This window comes from Melanerpes formicivorus, unplaced genomic scaffold (genome assembly GCF_026170545.1).
Source record: "Melanerpes formicivorus ecotype bairdi unplaced genomic scaffold, bMelFor1.0.p_v2 SCAF_12, whole genome shotgun sequence".
NCBI classification, from domain to species: Eukaryota; Metazoa; Chordata; class Aves; order Piciformes; family Picidae; genus Melanerpes; species Melanerpes formicivorus.
In genome coordinates this window covers 17,772,119-17,792,264 of record NW_027142364.1, presented here as the reverse complement: position 1 = coordinate 17,792,264, position 20,146 = coordinate 17,772,119, and the positions used below count along the sequence as shown (strand labels likewise).

General features: G+C 42.0%; 1 long non-coding RNA gene across 1 annotated transcript in view; it reads left to right on the top strand.

The window, feature by feature from the left end:
• The first annotated feature begins 11,927 nt into the window (after positions 1-11,927).
• LOC137444601 (uncharacterized) overlaps positions 11,928-20,146 on the top strand; it is a 147,312-nt gene continuing 139,093 nt past the window's right edge. The window contains exons 1-2 of the long non-coding RNA XR_010988191.1: positions 11,928-12,058; positions 12,202-12,465. This is a non-coding gene — a long non-coding RNA (uncharacterized lncRNA). The remainder of the gene's footprint in view (positions 12,059-12,201; positions 12,466-20,146) is intronic.

The following is a 20,146-nucleotide window of genomic DNA, read 5'->3' as shown; positions in this document are numbered from 1 at the left end:
ATATATTCTGTACTACACTGAATCCCAGAGGAGCAGCTGTCTTTGCCATGTTTACCTGCTGCAGTTTGGGAGGCAATTCCTTCCAACCCTCATAAAGTAGAAAGGGAAGATATTCATTCTGCACCCTTGTATACATCCACATTTCAAACACAGACCCCTTTTGTCACAATTCAACCAGCTACCTAGCAAAGGAAGAAAAGGGGCTGGGACTGAAGATTCATTTTAAAGAGACTATTTTTATTTAATAGGGTTTTTAAATGTTGAAACTGAAATGCAGTACTCAAAAGTCTCAAAGATCAGACACATACTGGGCCAGGGATTTATTTTTCAGCAAGTTATTGGAAAAATCTGACCATACTGTCAGCAATATTGCTGCTGCCCCATCTTTTTCATGGGGTTGCACTTTAGTCTGAGACTTGAACCCATCTGTGGGGCAACCTCTGCTGCCTGAAAACATTTGAATCTACATCTTTCAGGTGAATGCTCCAGTGTCTGCTATGAAGCTGTCCTGTGACAGCTGTTTAAATAGTCACTTCACACTGCTAGGACTAGAAAAATCCTCCCCCAGTCAGATGTTAACTGTCTGTGGGCCATTTATTGCTGTCCCATGCCCTTTCCCAAGCATAAAGGGCACAGAATAAAGATACAAGTCTCAAGCAGAGCCACACAAGGAGACATCCTGCCAGCCTGAACTGCACCTGGAAAACAGCATGATAAACGGAGCTCATCCTTGTCAATTTGCATATTAAAGTGCTTAGCTCATGTTATGCCACTCACTACACATTTTTGTTGGTATGTACTCACGCTGACCTTCACGCTTCTGGTACTGTAGAAATGCATGCCTTCATATTTCATATCAAGACTAGAACAATAATTCAGATGATACTCAAAAAAATATCATCACAATGTTCTGGTGTTCCAAGTCAGTCAGTTACTCACTGTTCTTCACTCCATTTATAACATGTGTATGGATTTGTGCTACCTGTCATACCTTTCCCTTCTGATGGGGTTCCCATACAGCTGCCTGAGCTTTGGGATGGACACAGAGTTAAATGTGCTACGTGTGCACTGCAAAGATGTCTTGCTACACTTTGCATCTCAGTCTTTGTTGTGACTTTTCTGTACAGCACATGAAGCAATTCCTCAGGGAATATACAAATGGCATCCACCATCAGGAAAACAATTCATACCTTTCCATCAGACCAGTAGTTTTGGAGCTAATCAACACACAAACATTCCTGGGGGTTGAGGAGCACTTCACTAATAATCAGAATTTCCCTGGCTGAATTGTTCATAGGAAATACTGCTGGAGAGAGAAATTCAAACCTGGGACATTGGACACACACACTGAAGGCTACAGGAGCTGTGGAGAAGGCTTGAGTATAAGAATAAGTTTAAATGCTTTACATAATGATGTGTTGGACACAATGATCTTGAAGGTCTCTTCCAACCTGGTCTATTCTATTCTATTCTATTCTATTCTATTCTATTCTATTCTATTCTATTCTATTCTATTCTATATTATGCATATGTTAAATGCATAGAACTATCTAAAGGGTGGCTGGAGGTCATGAGGATGGGGCTGGGCTCTCTCCAGTTGTGCCCAGTGATAGGACAAGGGGCAACAGGTACAAACTAGAACACAGGAGGTTTCACTTGAAACTTCAGGAGAAACTTTTCTTGTGAAGGAAATGTTTTTACACTGGAATGGGGATCCCTTTTCTAGGAACTTTTGAAACCTGTTTGGATTTAGTCCCATGCAACCTGATCTAGGCAATCCTACATTAGCAGGGGCTTGGAATAGATGATCTCCAGAGGTCCCTTCCAACCCACTCTCTGTGAAAAGTAGGAGGTTCTAAGCAGAGAGGTTGTGGATACATCAGACAGCTTCTAGTTAAACTATAGAATGAGAAACTCCCTGACAAAGGATGTTGCAGCTAAAGTGTATGTCAGTTTAAGGGAAGAGTGCACAAGTTAGAGAAGCCTCAAAAGGTTGCTAAGTAGAAGCCACCTCTGCTTTGCTTTGTGTGAGCTGCAAACTACTGAAAAACTATCAAGAGGGTTTGGACAAAGTATTTCTACATACTTGTCCTATCTGTAAATTCTTTAGGTGTTCACTTCTGGTCCTTGCAGCAGACAACTAGGCAAAGTGAACCTTTGATCCCCATCTGTGTAGTTACTCTCACATTCATATTCTCACAGCAGTATCACTGTAGGGCAGGCTGTCATAGCACTTGTTTAATCCAGCACTATTGAGCAGAGCTGCAGAAATAAGTCAATATGGGCTTTAGCAGAGTTCATAACCAGAATAAATGAGTGGCCAGGAAAATTAGCTGGTACTAAGCTCAGTCCTGCTGTGACTGGATGGTTTCTGGTACCTCAGCAAAATAAAGTGGTGGATTTCAGCCATAAATATGCTGAGTTTAGAACTAGGGATCAGTGGGAAGCATTTTAGATGTCCAAGTTTGATACAAGTGAAGCACAAGCCCAACCCAGTATTTGTCATGAAGCATATGCAAGAAACTAAAACCCATGGTTTTGAGATAAGTGAAGGAAGAGACCTGAAAAGTTGGGCCTTTTGTTTCTGTGGACTGTAAATTAATGTGTCTATTCCTTACACCTTATTCCTGCTGGAGCCCCACTCCGGATTACTTCCATGCAATGAAAATTCTGTCACTGGCTGTAGTGCTTTGTAATCTGTGGGCTATAGGAGACTGCAAACCGTGTTCCCCATCAGCTCAGCCCACAAACAAAACCTAGACCAGAAAATGAGAGCTGGGAGAGGCTTTCACAGACATACCTTGAGACTGGGAATCATTTGCAATCCTTCACTATCATCACTACACTTGTTTCTAGCAGGACTCCTCAAGGAGGTTCTGAAAATGTTGACTTTGGAGTAACTCCTGAACTCTAAGGAAGAAGTGCTGCATTATCTGCCCCGAGGCAACCTAAAGTACTGCACATTAAATGTTTTATCTCGTGATTAAAACTTTTCCTCATTGCCTTCCCGAGCTCTCCACACAAAGCACATGGTGACTGTCAAGCACAGTCTCAGAAAACAAAGTCGCTTTAGTAACCAAAGCATTATCATTTCTTTCAGCTTTTACAGTTATTTCATTATCTTAAATCAATTAACAAATTACATTTAAGAGACCCATGAACAGCTAGAGCAAAACTCTCAACTGCTTGGACTTGATTCTTGGACATTTCTTAACACAGAGGAAAGAATTGTGGTTTGGGAGGTCTCCAAGAGAGGAAGACTCTTCTGTGTATGAAATTACTGATGTTTACACCGTGGATCCTACTCTTTGTTTCCCTACAAAAAGATTTCTTTTCCCTTGTACTAAATCACGCACACACGATGCAACCTGGCCTCCTTTTCAGGGAGCTGACTGCATTTGCATAAACAATAACAGTTTAATGCTTGTCAAGTCATTAATTCCTCATGAAAGCTTACAGCTGTCTAAAAAGGCTTCTCTATGCTTAGAAAAATTCTAGTGTAAGTGTTCTTAAAAGGAAGCAGTTGCCTGGATGTGGATCTTGGGGATTAAAGATCATCAGGGCTAGCAAATAGAGCAATCAAACCAGAAAATTTACGGGAAGACAGATTTCCAGTGGTTTGTTACTTGTGCCTCACTGACAAAAGTTGTACTTACATACAGATCAGGATTCAAACTTTGCTGTATTTTAAAACAAGCCAAATTAAGACTCACAGTGACACTATAAAATAGTAAACCCATAGGAAATTCTCAGCCATATGCTTGTCTGCAGCTTTTATAACTGAGTCAGTCAGTGTAAAAAAACCTTCCTCTACAGTTTTTCCTCCACATCTTGTCAATCTTCCCGTCATTATTATATCCCTTTTATTCCAGAGATCTTTAAATATAATGAATGCAAAGCTTACAACTCCACATAGATGAGAGTGACAGAACTTTTCTGCTAACTTCACTCTAAAATCCTTAGATTTCTCATCAATTTTACACCCTGGAATTCTACATCTGAAATTGTGAGGGAAATTGTTAAGGAATCAAAAAAGACTGAAAGCATATTGTGCTGCTGCTGTCAATTCCCACCTTACTGTTGAAGCTGCCTCCTTCCTGAGGTGCCTGGGAGGTGCACACATAGTCCTGTTTCAAACACTAGCCTGTATGGTGTATGTTACAGTGGGGCAGCCATAATATCCCTAATGCCTCCTGCCAATAGTCAAGAGCCTCAACACACCAGCCTGGTATCTCCAAGGGAAATGGATACAGTTTGGGATCAAATTTGGATACTGCCAAGAGGAGACTAATTGTCAAACAGTGCATGCCTCCAACTTGAGAGGCAAGGGGAGTTAAGGAAATGCAGAAACAGCAGTGTAATCCCACCAGCACCCTGGAAAGAGGTTCACTGAGCTGTGCATAGAGAAATACTGCTCGCTCTGGGTGATCCTGCTTTAGCAGGGATGTTGGATTAGGTTATTTTCAGAGGTTGATTCTAAACCCTGTGATTCTGTGAAATGTGAAGTGGGCCTCTTTTCCTCACAGTTACATAGAAAGGCTTTGGGCATGTGTTGGAGGCTTGTATCAACTCCCTTTGCTGGTTACAGTTTTGCCCTGTACCATCATGTAATATGTTGGCCAGATTCTGAGCCCCTCACCAATACTGTGCAGCACCCCTTCACAGTGGATCAACAGATCTGGAAGGGAATATACAGCCCCACATTGCACTCCAAGCGTTTAACTGACTACCACAAATACTCTGATCTCAAATAATTGCTGCAAACATTTATCCAAATTCAGCCAGCAGATTCTACAAAGCCTTGAGTTCAACAGAGGTGTTCAGGGAGTGACAATTCAAAGTCACAACACTAGCACCCAATGCAATGCAATTAATGCCTTGAAATCAAAGAAATCTCTCTCTCTATATATAAAAAATAGTATACATTCTTAGTCTCTGGACACTATGGAGAGCTGCAAAGTAAGAGGAAAACCAGGTCTGTCTTCCTTTATTATATGAAAGGCACTAAAGCCTCCTCTACCAACAATGAGCCATTGCCATCAATCTAAATGGAGAAAGCATGTTCACCAAGCAGAGAGAAGTTACTGTACATTACAGCAGAGAAAGGATCTAAAGAGCAGAGGGTAACTACCATCTCCTGCAATGTTTTTTTTCCAGGACACAGCTTACTTGGCTTCTGAGTTGCTCTACAGTACAGAAGGAAAATCTATGAAGGGTTGGGAGCAGTCTGTATTTAGGCTCTGGTAGATAAATATCCAGACACCAAAAAAAGAAGCCATGCTTGCATGTCTGTAGCCATATGAAATGACCCTTTTTTGCTGTTGGGTCTGTCTTCTGGCATTTCATTTGATATGTTCTTCTCCCACATTAGTTTCTTTAGGCTCAAACAAATGAAAAGTGTGGCTACTGAGTCCAACTCCTAACTGCATGCCTGGTTTTGCTACAAGGCACAGCACTTTTTCCATGGCTCATGTGGACAAAAGTCGCTTCATAGCACAGCACGTAGCTCTCTCCTCAAATAAGCAGCATACTGTATGACATTATGATGATGATGTACAGAAAATACACACACAGAAACACAGCTACAAACACAGAAGTCACAGCCATTTTATAAGTGCTTTTTGAAAGGCTGCAAATCCAGCTCTCAGCATTATCAAAGTCAAACTTCTCATCACTGTATTAGATCCTTTGCATGTATTGATTACCCCTTTGCATTGCAGTCCTCCTAGGTTTTCCCAAGAGCTTCTCCCAAAGCATTATGGACTACAGATTCTAGCTCCTGCTGGGCTGAGGCATACATGCCAGTGTTAGTCATAACTGAGAAATCATCATGTAGCCATGGTTCCCAGCAGGCAGACCAAGATAGACCTGTCAGCATGGAGAAAATGGTTATTACCATGGGGCAGTGGTGGGTGACAACCAATGCCTTATGGTGGGTCTTCCCAGCTCAAGAGACAGTTATTTACTTCTGCAAAGAGTTTCAGGTACAGCCCAGAGTGAGACACCCCCTGGTTTAGGACAGCAAGAACAGTATTTGTGCTCAGAGTAGCTAGCAGTAGTAGAGACCCCTTCACCTTATCAATTCACAGGATTACAGGATATTAGGGGTTGGAGGGGACCTCTGGAGATCATTGAGTCCAAGCCCCTGCCAGACCACGACCATGTAATCTAGCACAGCTCACACAGGAACACATCCAGATGGGTCTTGAAAGCCTCCAGAGAAGGAGGCTCCACCACCTCTGTGAGGAGCCTGTTCCAGTGCTCCATAACCCTTACAGTAAGAAGTTCTTCTTCATCCATTGCCCCTTGACCTAGCAACTGCTTGTGAGTGGCCTGCCCAGGGAGTCCTTGTAGACAGCTGTCCCTGTTCTCTGATCACAGTCAACATCCACAAAGAACAGGTCATTCTCTCCACCATTCCTACTTTTAGGAGTTTGCAAGCTGATGAGTCTTTTCTGTCAACACAGCATATGTCTTTGGCTCCAGAAGCACAGACACATTGCTCTGATCGCATTGATAACATCTGTGGAGCTGGACTAACTTCACAATCACCAGCCTTCCTCTGTAGTCATGTCATCACTACCTATCAGCACATGGGACATGGTTGCATCACCATCCCTGAAGGTGTTTGAAAGACACACAGATGTAGTGTCAAGGGACAAGGTTTAGCACCAGCCTTGGGTAGATAATGTTTGGACTCAATGACCTTAAAGATCTTTTCCAACCAAAGTGATTCTATGTTGTCTTGTCTCCCCAAAATGATAAATACTAATGATCATCTTGCTGCATTGCTTCATACTCTCAAAACTCCTCCAAAAGAAGTTTGTGATTCTGGAGCATGACATTTTCTTCTATTGGCAGAGTGGAAACCACTTTTTCCTCACATTAAACTCTGTCAGTATGTTTAAATATGCTCTACAATGTGGAAATCTTTGTTTCATGTAGCAGCTTTCAGTCCAGTGGTTTCCATGCAAAGGCTTTCTCTCAAAGATTTAAAAAAAACTTCATCACAACCTGAAGAAAGAGACTACAGCTGCATTGAGATGATATAAAGTGAAAGCAAATTACATTGTACATTGTCATAGAGGTGTCTTTAAATATCACAGGTCCAAAGGTCCCATAAGGTTTGGCAGTGTTTCCCTGTTGGAATCCAAGGTTTCTCCCTGTTGTTTTCCTTTTTAAACATCTTCTTTGAGCATTACACAATTCAGCTAACCACTTAACTCTAAGCATGTGAGTAGTGCCACTGAAATGAAAGTTAAGTGCTTGCTGAATGTGGATTATCCTCAGTCCTCAAGAAGCCATTCAGATTGTATTTAAATGTAGAGAGCTTTTATACCTGCAGAAATCTAAAAGTAAACAATTTACTATCAAAGTTTATGGCAAGCTCTTCAGGCATTAATGTTGACACTCATTGGCCTAGTTCTTTACTTTATGGATAAAACTTAAAAAACCTCAGTCCATTTAGCAGTCCCCTGGGAGATTTTCATTACTGGTGTTAAATAACAGCAATTGAAGATAGAAACAAAATATTATTTAACAAGGTTTTATGTGACAACATAAAAAGTGACTGCTAGCCGAGTGTTGATTCAGACATATTTCTGCCAAGGTCATTTCCCTGCCAAAATATACTTCCAATAACCATACATAAGTTTTATTTCTAATAAATAACCACTAAATGGTTGTATAAACAGAGTACACTGTGGCTAACTGTAGTTTGTAATAAATATCTATTGTAGCAACACTATCAAATACCTCACCCAGCTTGACTGCCAGGCAGTGCCATCATCACCAGCTTGCTTGTTGGTGGCAAACCAAACACATCAGTGATTTCCCTTGGTGAGAAATCTACATCCTCACTAGATCATCTTTCACAGTCCTAGAGGATCCCTCATGTTTGTGCTTTTCAGACACTTGGCTTTGGAAAGTTCACAATTTATAAAGGAATATTCACTGACCCAGAAAGTCACTGTGTGTTCCCACCCAAAACAAACACACCTATGTGGAGGCCCTGTGGTCTGAAGTTTGACATAAGGCATCTGGGTGTAAAGTCAGCTACCAAGCCTGTGTGACCTTGGTCAAGTCTTTCAACACCCTTACCCTTCAGTTCCTTAACTCTGTAACTACAAGAGTGATGGAGAGGGCTTTGTGCAGGTTATTGATTGATGGCTGTTTGCAAAGCCTGCCACGGTGCCACTGGGAAAAGCATTAACCCGTGTGTTTAAAGGATCAATGCATGGTATTACATTATTATTGAAATAATGGGAAGTGCACTGCACAAAAATGAGGAGGAAGGGAAAAAAAGTTGCAGCCCATCCTGCAAATGAGGAGTTGCATTTGGTACATTGCCTTATCTTGTGGCAGCAATTAAAGAGCAAGAGGAGAATCTCCTGTAAGAAGGGGTCTTAAGCCAAGGGCACTCTACATCACCCCGGACTAGGCACCCTCACCCTTTAAGAATTTGTTTGGAACCTGCCCCTTTCAGTCTTCATAATGGTGGCCTTTCATCAGCTAAATCACAAAATTCCCCTCAAAAAGCTGCCTTGTAATTTTATTTACTTGTTGTGTTACAAAGTAGTTTGACTTTTGTGCTTTCCTCAGCCATATGGATGTTTAGGTAAACTCTGATTTCCCACCTATGCAAATGCAAGGGGCATTTCACATGTTTAAGTACTGACACATTTACAGCTGAAATTTCTCTAAAATGTCATTGAGCCAAGATTGATTGTTTGCTGCACAGTGAGCAGAGGAAAGAAAGAAAGCAGCTGTCAAGCATTCTTGCTTTTCTCTTTAGGAAGGAGGAAAAATAGGCTTATCTTTGGAAAGACAGACCCCTTTATTAAAAGATGAAATAAGCACTGAACAAATAGTGTGTGGAATTCCAGATATACTGATACTAATGGAGGAAATAGTTAAGAAGGCAGAAAAAAAAACCCAACAAACACAACCCCCAACCCTTGTGTTGTCAAAGACTTCAAGTTCATTTTTTACTAGGTGGGACTTCTGGTGAGATTCCTTTAATGTCCTGGGACTTGCAGATGCATGTCATCCATTTGCATGATTCTTTTAGCCCATTGCCTCAAAAATAAAAGAAAAAATAATGATCAGGTCATGCTCATCTTTAGTCCATTTCTCAAGTTTCCTCTTACATCAGGCTAGATGTGAGGAGGAGGTTCTTCACCGTGAGAGTGGTGAGACCCTGGAATGGGTTGTCCAGGGAGGTGGTTGAGGCCCCGTCCCTGGAGGTGTTTAAGAGCAGGCTGGATGAGGCTCTGGCCAGCCTGATCTAGTGTGGGGTGTCCCTGCCCATGGCAGCGGGGTTGGAACTAGATGATCCTTGTGGTGCCTTCCAACCCTGAATGATACTATGATACTATGATAAGATGATCTTAACATAGTACTGTCATTTCTTCCTCCCTCCCTGCAGCCAGTGAACATCTCCAATGCAACTCACCAGCACATTCTATCAGCATTTTGGTGGCGGTGTAGTCTGGAGTTATTTAATCAAGGTTTGCAACAAACTGTATAGGATACAAAAGTGCCTTGTCTCAAATATTTATCTAAAAGAAGGAGTAACAAATCCACCTTGATTCCTCACGACCCATGCATTTACAGTAAGTGCTTTGATAAGTAAAAGGATTCCTTTCATTTTCAGTGTTAGAATCCTTGTAAAATCATGGCCAAAGGATCAGGTTCTGGCACCTTCATTGACAGAAAAGAGCATCTATATCTGAGAATCTTTAAATAGACTTTGACAACTTGCAGAGTAAGGCTATTAACCAAGTCACACCTGTGAATTCTGAACAAAGACCCCAATATATAGTTCCCAACCTTTGCCACCACTGTTAGAAGATATATGTTCTGTATGTGCTTATTAAGCTTAGACATTTAAATACACTTAGAGCCTGTTCTAACAAAAATGAAACTGATTCCAACTAGTCAGAAACCCCTGCATGTTTCTGTAGGCCCAGATATTAGGCAAGACATGGGCATTTGCAGCTTAATTATCCCACTAAACCTATAGCATCACTTTTAAATGGACCTGACAGTTCTTCCCATCTGTGGTAGGAACTCTGCCTGCCTAAGAGTGAAACTGCAGTGAGAAACTTACCCCCCTCCACCTGTCTCACACAAACAGCCAAAATGTGCTCCACTTACATAGTTTTGTTGAATGAAGTAATGCCCACTGGGGACTGAACAGAAAGCATTACACCTCTTTTGCACAGGACCATGCAGTTGATGTGGCCTGACATGTTTTAAACTAGAGCTACATAAACAAAGCAGAGAAACCAGCTCCTGATATTTGATCTTGATTTTATACCATATATCACATTCATTTTGCCTTCTTGTTGGTCACTGTAGCAGCACACTTAATGGCTATTGTGCTTAGCTAAGTTTAGAATATGGTACCTGCTTCTGAATCACACTTTCTTTCCAACTCCAAACCACTAAAAGGCTTTGGGAAGCTTTTCAGTATTAAAGCACACAGAGCTGACTTGCGCCAACTGAAAAGGAGTTTTGCTTTGTGGTTTTGGTGCAAAATGTGGGCATTGGGCAAGGCTAGAGTGCTGGGGATTTTATGTATTTTAAAGATGTCGGTGAGATGAAGGGAAAAAAATGGAGACCAAGACCTGGTACTGTGTTAGAAATGGACAATCACAACAAGGCCTGTGCAATTGCTAGGAACACTCAAGGATGTGTGCCAGGGATGCCCATGAAGCATTCCTTCTCCTTGGGGCAAAGCCACAGTGTGCTTTCCAGCTCTTCCCCATTGCCCAGTCTGTGTGAACTCTATGGAGTTCACCTCTGAATCCTTCTAACTCACACTTGGTCCTTCAGTACAGTGCTCTAATCTTAACGTTTAGTGTAAGGTGACAGAGGAGATACTGCTTACATTGTAAAGCCATGGGTTTGAAAAAGTCTTTTTCCACACCAGCTCTTACAGCCATACTTCTTGAGCCTGTCCCTTACCCACAGCTGCTTTCAGACTCCCCAAGTTGAAACCCAGATGGAGATCAGGGCATTGAGCCATGATCACCTTAACCATTACAACCTGTGCAGGCTTTAAACCCTGCCACTGGTCTAGAAGAGAATTGGTAAAGTACTAGTAAGTGTGATAAGTCTCTGTGAGAAACAAAGAAGTGCATCATGCCTTTTTTTCCCCCCAAGTGTGGTTTTTCACTCTGCATATTGCTCAATTAAAACAACAAAGTCTCAATTCATCATAAGCATCAGAAAGAAAGGAGAAGATAGGAGAGCTTAATTCCAAGCTGCAGTGAGTGATTTCATACCAAACTAGACAAAACACAGCAAGTCTTAAGGCTCTTTGAAAGGACAGAGTTTATCACAGGGTGTGATTTGCCCCAGTTGGCTGACATTTTAACTCTCTATCCAAGCCTGAAACTTGGCAGGCAGCACAAGTTTCTTCTTCTCCTCAGCAAGGTATGCGGTTTTCTTCCCGAGTATTCAAACAATTGAGCCCTAAGTTCACTTTTTCAGTAGAAACACAAATTGATTTGACAAGAAAAATTACAAGAAAACAAGCAAAATGTTCTAAATTTACAACATGAGGTCGGCTCTAAAGCTAAATCACCATTCATGTTCTCCTCACATGAATATTATTTCCTGGAGGCAGGATTGGCAGCTGCAGACTCAGATTTACCAGTGCACAGACAGGGCCAGCAGCAGTAGCCCAGAGCGCCACAGGACTGGCCACAGCACCAGCATGAGGACAGCCAGAGAGAGCTACAGTAGGGCTAGAGCCTAATTGAGTTATAGGACTGCTTTTGAAAGGAGATGTGCCTGAGGTGGGGTAAATCGGCTCGTGGGCCAAGGGGCAGGTGCAGAGAGGCACCAGGTGAGGCTGATGAGGTTATATAAAGCCCTTAACGTGCCCAGCCCCGCCCCTCCCCCCCCCGGGTAATTAAGGCCCTGTCCGAGCAGCCTGCTCTGGATTCTTCTAGAAAGGAGGTGTGGGACAGTGCATCACACACCGGTGGAGAGCTGCTCCCAAAGATTTTCTGCCTTTTAAACTGTCTGAACCATGAGACTTTGTAAGGTAAGTCTGCACCATATGAAATTATGTTTTTTGATAGCTTGAATTTTCTTTCCATGTCTTTATTCTTAATAATACACCCTTCAGCCATCCTAAAAATCCTTGAGAGTTTAAGTATCTTCTTTAGCCATTGTTTCCTCTTTCAGATACTTCTTTTGGAAAATAAACTTGGCAGAGGCCAGAAGATAGCTCTGTTATCATCCAGCCTCCTGTGAATGAAACTGGAAGACGAGAAGCTCCTCTGTTAAGTACTTCAATGTGCAAATGACACGCTTTAGAGTTAACAACAGTCCCTGGAGTGGTGATTCTTAGAAGCTCTGTACGTGGAAATCTCACTCTGGGACGGAGAAGGAGCTTGAACTGGTTTAGGACCTGAGGAGGAAAACAGTGTGTTCTCATTACTAAAGCACGTGAGTTGAATTTTCTGAAGCTATTCCTGGCTCTGCTATCAAACTACAGTGTGGTCTCCTGTGCATTTGTTTCCCTAGCTATCAATTAGGTTTATGGGAATTTGGCTTTTTCCCCCCTTAACCTCACTTCTGAATCTCAGATTTCAACCCAGGGCAAACAAAAATTAGTGAGAGAGGGGTGCTGCAGGAAAATGTTCTCTGCAAAATACCTTGAGCCTTAAAAGCATCAGCTCATGTACTGACTCTACAGCCTTAATGCTGGAACAGTTACAAATTTCTTCTTCCTCACTTGATGAGCAGGAAGCAAAACACTTCCCAAACTCAAAGCTGAATCTGTGGCAAGGGTCTGTAGAGTGGTGCTAATGTTCCAGGTTTGACTGGGAAGTTTAGGCTGGATGTTAGAAAGAAACTCTTCCCAGAAAGAGTGATTTGCCATTGGAATGGGCTGCCCAGGGAGGCTTTGGAGTCACCATCGCTGGAAGTGTTTAAAAAGAGACTGAATGAGACACTTGGTGCCATGGTTTAGTTGGTTAGAAGGGATTGGGTGATAGGTTGGACTTGATGATCTCAAAGGACTTTTCCAGCCTGGTTAATCCTGTATCTGTAAATAGGAGAATGGCAATTTGTCAGATGATGCAGGCTGGTTTTTCTCCTGTCTGTACAGCACGTGAGCACTGTTTTAAGTTGTAGCTGCAGTGTGAAATTTTGTTTGGAAGCATTCCTGGTGCAAATCCCAGCAGCACTATGCTCTGTTGCTATCATATTGACAGACTTGTGGAGATGGCAATTAAACAGCTTCAGCAACCACAACACTCACCAGAACCGAAATCCCAGGTTAAATTTTGTACTGAATTTGCAGCACCCATCTCTGCTCATTTATCACTTGCTACAGAGAGTATGTCTGCTGACCACCTTGGCATCAGCACCCAAAACCAAATGTGGGTTTTCTGTTGTGATCTGAACGGCACAGTGGGATCTAGATAAACTGCAAGAAATTGCAGATGGATTTCCAAACCTATGTGGGAAGAAAACCAAAGCAGCTTTCTGTAAGCCAAAGGGAGAATGATCCACTCTCAATTTTTCTAGGGCTATAAAGCTAGAGCAGAAACTAGTTTTCCCAAAGATGAACCTTGTGAGGTAGAGGCACAGGAATATGTGGATGATGATCTACTATCTCTAGTCTTTTTCTTGAGTTCATGGTCCTGGCCATTCCCAGCTGAACACAGGTTCCAAAATGGTTTTCAGGAACTGAGTAATCTGTGCCAGAAGTGACTTGTTATGAATGGGTTTATCACCCAAAGGAGATGGCCCTGCACATGAGAGTAATTCTTAGAAAGGAGAATGTTTCTTCCTTTGCATCAGCCTCCCAGATAGCTTCAGATGATCTTTTCTAAGCCTGAGATTGTTTGATGTAGAGCAGTTTATGTAAATCTAGTAGAGTCATACCTCATCTCCTCACTTTCAGCCCTGTACCTCTTTGTGAGCTAAACCAGTACAACACATGTAATCTCAGTGCATGAACAGGTTGTTTCTTTACATTACTGTGGGTGAATCATCTAATACTATAGAATGAGAGCTCTATCAGAGCCAGGTCCTCAGCACAGTCTCCTCACCCACCCAATGATTCCTTTTCCTGTGTTATTCTGCTACCTTTTCACTAGGCTAGGCTTAATTTTGCAGAAATACATGATTAGAAGGATGAACTGCATAACATCCCCTGCTCTCATACTAGACTTTCACTCTTCATTCCATAACCTATAAGGCAAAAACTTAGCAAAAATTGCCATCTCTACTAAAAGGACTTTCAAGATGAATTCAACGTTGTTGTTGACTACTTTGAAACTCTACAACAGCCTGCTGTGATGGATGACTGTAACACCTCTGCCCACACACTATGTGTATCCAAAATATTATTATCCCATAACTTTGTTTATACCCAATTATTTATACAAAGAGGAGGGAAACCATGAAGGATACCCCTCACCTTTTAGTAGGTTTTTCAATGGGAGACTGAGTTCTTTCTTCAAAGGAATGTGTAGGAAGAAACTCATTTGTCTCTGCTCTGAGATGAAAGCACACATGATTACTCCCCTAATCAGTCATGTCCATTGTATTTGTCTAGTTTGGAATGGTTTGCGTTTTCAGAGTGTTCTCTTTTATTGTAAAGAATCCAGTCTCTTGTGTGTAGTCAAATCTAGTTTCCGTGCACAAAACTCCCATACTGCTATCAGCTCATGGCTTGTCTAAGGAGGCAGCAATGTTATTACTGTCTAGTGACCAGTCACATTAAGTGGATGATGTGCTTATTTTTGAAGATTATTCTCTGAAGCTAGTTATATTTGCAGATATAAAAGTATAGTGGCAGGAACTTTTGAGCTGGTAAATCAGAGTTACTTTTCTGGACCTCTATCAGTGCATATCGTGGAGGGCCTTGGCCCATAGACCACAGCATCAGTGTTCTAAATACACCTTCCTGTCCTACTATCTGTGCAAATGATGCTGTATTAGCTTAATACCTCCTCAATGCTAAAGGACTTTGTTGTATGCAATTTGTATAAATATATTTCTACTACCATTAGTATAATTGCAACAGCAGAAAACAAGTATAGAAAAGATAAATCAAGTTGCATACAGACACAGAAAAATGCAATGGCAATTAGCCTCTCCAGCTACAAAACATGATGTACTGAAAGTAATAATTGAATGAAAAAGGGAAGACTAAACCTCTGCATTAAACCTGAAAGCAAACAGTAGTGAAAGCAGCAGATTGAGTTAATAAGGTCCAGCAAAAACATGACTCGCTCAACCCAGCAGACAATACTTGAAAAATACTGAGTGGGAACGTGCCCCAGAGATGAGATGAAGCAAAGTCAACATGTCATGTAGAACAGATGCTGCAGAACAAGCACAAGGGCAAAAAGAATTAGATGTTAATCCAAGTCTCAACAGAGGAAAAAAAAAGAAATCAATATATTGGCAAACTTCAAACCAGCTGCACATCTGGCTTTGGACAGCAGAACCTGCTCTTGCAAAAACCCCACCTGCACACCCAGTCCCAGAGGAGGTACAGGCAACCTGTGGGGGTAACTCAGATGTCTCTGGCTGACTGGCTGAGGGTGTTTAACCCAATATCCAAATTCATCAGGGAAAGCATTCTCCTATTCATGACCAATTTCTAGGTGCTTCATTTGCTGCCACAGTGTGCATATCAAAACTGTTGAGCTTCACCTTACCACTCTGCTTTTGAATTTGGGAGACCAAAGGTAGTCACCTAGTCCACGTTCAGTCTTCATGTGTTGAAAGAGGTTACAAAAGCAATGTTAAACATGCCCAACCAGGGAAAATTCTCATCCAGAAACAGGTGAAGCCTAATCCATGAGGCCTGAGCAGCACATAGTTAGGCAATGAGTCAGCACTCAACATGAGTAGTGCTCCCAGAAATGGAATCTCAGAAGAAAACTGTTAGAGCAGTGCAAAATAGTCTCAGTTCCGTTAAAGATGATAACAAATATGTTAATAACCCCATGAAATTTTGGAGGCTCTGAAATTTAAAAACGCCCTTAGATGAAGATGCATGGCCAGCAGATCAAGAGAGGTGATGCTGCTTTGTCCTGGTGAGACCTTACCTGGAGTACTGATTCTAGCTCTGGAGCCCTCAATACAGGAAGGACATAGTCCTGATAGTCCGGAAGAGTGCCAGGAACATGATCAGGAGGCTGAAACACCTATCCTATGAGGACAGGCTGAGGGAGATGGGGTTGTTCAGCTTGGAGATGAGAAAACACTGGGGAGACCTAATAACAGCCTTTCAGTACCTGAAAGGGGCCTATAAGAAGGCTGGAGAGGGACTGTTTACAAAGGCCTTTAGTAATAGGATGAAGGACAGAGTGAGGTGCAATAGTTTGAAATTAGAGAAGAATAGGTTTAGATAAGATGTTAGGAACCCATTCTTTACCATGACAGTGGTAGAACGTTGCAACAGGTTGCTCAGGGTGGTAGTTGAGGCCCCATTCCTGGACATGTTCAAAGTCAGACCTGACAAACTCTGAGCAACCTGATCTAGTGGAGGGTGTGCCTCCTCACTGCAGGGGAGTTGGACTAGATAATCTTTGAAGGTCACTTCATTCTATGATTCTCACTTGCAGGAATTCATGGCAGTGCAAAATGTGGGTCAGTGATGTTTTGCTACAGACACGAGACCCAAAGGCCAGGTTTGATGGAGGGTTTGCAAGGCTTCATGAACTTTCTCTGTATTATGAGTTAGCTTGGTTCATCGATGGTCTGCACAAACAACACATCAGATATTACTGAATGCTGATTGTACCTGGCTCAGGATCTACCTCATACCATGGGAAAACTAGGTGGTGGAGTCAGGTGAGTTTTGTCTCCAGATGTGCATTCTCCTGAACTTAGAAATGTGAACGGGGAAAAAAATACTCCTAGTTTTGCTCAAAGTTGTTGGACCAAAAGCTGGAAGACAATGTAGTCAGCTGAAATGAGGAGAATGAGCACATCTCCAGCTAGCATGGTATCTTCTGCTTTTGCCATTCCTTCCCTATTTCACTGCTTCCATCAATCCTGTTATATATAAGAAAGATAAGCTCTGGAAGATCAACTTCAAGATTACAACTTCCCTCTGGAGCCCCACTCATATAGTAGCACTGCCAGAGTTACGGACTGCAGAACACAGCCAGCTTCTGTCTCCGCTTTCCCTCTCCTGTGTAGAGCTGATGTTGTCTCAGCAAAACTGTAAAATCAGTGTGACATGAAATTTGTGTAATGGTAGTGAAAGAGGAGTGTTTTGCTACTGGAAAGCATCCTTAAATGGTAATCTGGACAATGTAAGGTTTTTTTGCTTCTGCCCCTCTCAGACACAAGGGTGTCTCTTGCGTGTAAAGGACAGCTAGTCTCTTTACACAGCTCATCATGCCATAGCTTGCCCCCCTCCTCCTGTATGTGTGAAAAGAGACTGGAGTGAATGGTTATTGAGCAGTGTGAGTTCTGGCCATTTATCAGTGGTGTTCCTGTATCTATGATTCAGGGGGAGCAGTCAGACTGCTCAATGGCCGTCGGGCTATGCCTTTGTGGAGCGAGGGTCTTGTGCTAGCACTGGATTGCAACATAAATCAGTGGCTGACTTGGGTATGTTGCGTTACTCTCTGATATGTGCTCTGGGCTCACTTTTCTTTTTCCCTGGGGCTGTATCTTCTCTGTTTCTGCTTTCTGGAGATTTGGATTTTAGTGTTGAGCAGTTACTGAATGATCATGGTTCAGAAGCCATGGGAAGTTGGGTATCAGGGTCGTGTTATTGCCTGTGAGGTCCAGAGCTCCTGCAGGAGCTGTGTGCCCTGGGAGAAGGGATGGTCTTGTGTGTTGTCTGCCTGGCATAGATGCGTCAATGGTTTTGATTAAGACTGGAATAGTTGAGTTGCATTATATTTGAGGTCTGTTGGTTTCTTGTGCTACCATGCTCATCTTCTCCTCATCAGCTTGACTGACCATTTCATCTGCAAGATCTGCTTTTGAATTTTCCTGACCTTACTATTCTTTTCAGTCTTAAGTTACTATGGAAGAACACTGGGAATGGTCTGGTTGTTTTCAGATAAAAAGCAAAATTTCACCCTTAATCTAGTGGTAAAATAGGATCAAACAAAGATTTGAACTTTTGGCTTAAGCTTTTAACATGTCTTTAAGTAGGTATATCTAGATATACCAGTATGTTTGTGGCAAAAGAAAGTATAAAATAGGCTATTTATTGTATCAGATGGTTTTCACAATTTACACTGATATGGTTCCTTGGACCAGAACATTTTTAATAGATAGAAAAAGTATATCTGACCTATTCAGTGATTTTTGAGCAGATATAGAGCTTGATGTAGTAACAGTCATGTCAGGCAGAGCTTTAATCTTACTTCTGATATGAAAATCTCCCAAGAGCCTCTGCACTGAGCACCAATGCTGCTTCAGTGTTGTCTTAGATATTCCACATTCACTCTGATCATCTGATGACCTTGACAAGTATTTGAGGAGAATTCCTGCTTATATTAAGTGGAAAAAATAAACCAAATGAGAACAATTCCTGTTAGTTGTTATGCAGTTAGCATGTGGCTTCTTAACATTATGGCCCTCAGGGTAGCATCCCAGACTGTATGGGTCAGAGAGATTTTTGCTTTTAAGTACCTGCTTAGCTCTTCTACCCAATATGTTTTTTTCAAGACATCTTTGTTTCATGTTACTCTGAACCCTTTATGAAGTCATCAGGAGATTTAGTCTTTATAATAAGTTTTCTGTAGCAACAGAATGTCTAAGTACTGTATGAGAAGCCCAGAGTAAATTAATAATCCATGCTACTTGCAGGCTCCAGACCTGTCAGCCATTTACCAGTTTACAGTTTCCTTCTGTTTTCCTTGTAGTTGTATTTTCCCAGTTTTGCTTTATAGAGACTTGCATTTTCACATTAGAAAATGAAACAGAAACTACCTTCTCTAATTTGTTCTCACTTGTTCAGTGCTTTACATGGTGTTTTTGATAGTACAAAGATATCTTGGATGTGTGTAGAAATACATTGTGGCTCTTAAGCAGGTTACATCTCTGCTCTCACAGAAGAGCCTTCTTTACTCACTTTGTGTAGTCCCGTTGTCTGAGGCCTGACACAAGCATCAGTGAGCAGTGTATTCGCCATCTGATGTGGATGAGGTGCACCTGAACTTAGAGTATCTAGATGGAAATTTATGTACCAACAAGCAAGCTGCACATTTGATTAAGTAAATCATAGTATCATTCAGGATTGGAAGGGACCACAAGGATCATCCAGTTCCAAGCCCCCTGCCATGGGCAGGGACACCCCACACTAGATCAGGCTGACCAGAGCCTCGTCCAGCCTGGGCTTAAACACCTCCAGGGATGGGGCCCCAACCACCTCCCTGGACAACCCATTCCAGAGCTTCACCACTCTCATGGTAAAGAACCTCCTCTTCACATCTAGCCTGAATCTCCCCACCTCCAGCTTCATTCCATTCCCCCTAGTCCTATCACTACCTGATATCCTGAGAAGTCCCTTCCCAGCCTTCCTGTAGGCCCCCTTCAGATACTGGAAGGCCACAATGCCAAAATCAAAGGCTTCTGGTTGGGACACTCTGACCTATAGCTTTTAAAGAAAGGTGTGAGAAGGCTGCAGTGCTTGCAGTTTGGATTTTCCAAGTGAGGTACTTTACTGTTCTGTCACTAATTTATTACCTGTGAAAAGATGTTAATAAACTAAAGCCAGCCAAGATAGGTTTCTATGCAAACACAACATCTCTTGTATTTTTAGCATGTAAATAGTTGTTAGATGTTTCATACAAAGCAAATTTTACAACAAATAGTTGTCATAAAATTGCAGTTTGGCGTGAGTGCATCTGTCTTAAGATTGTTCTTGAGTTGATAACTGCTGCTTATTTTAGCTGGTTCCTGACTAGGCAACTCTGCAGCCAGTAGTGATGCAGAAATTTAGTTTCATTCCCAAAACAAAAGTCAACTTAATGTTGTGGACTGACCATCTGGGCTCTTCATGTGTGAGGACAGATGTCCCTTAAGGAGTACCAGCATTGAGGTAAAAACGAATCCTCAAAGGACTTTATGGCAGGCAGATTGATATGGAAAGTGTGCAAGACATAGCTGTATATAGGAGATGTCTAGCATG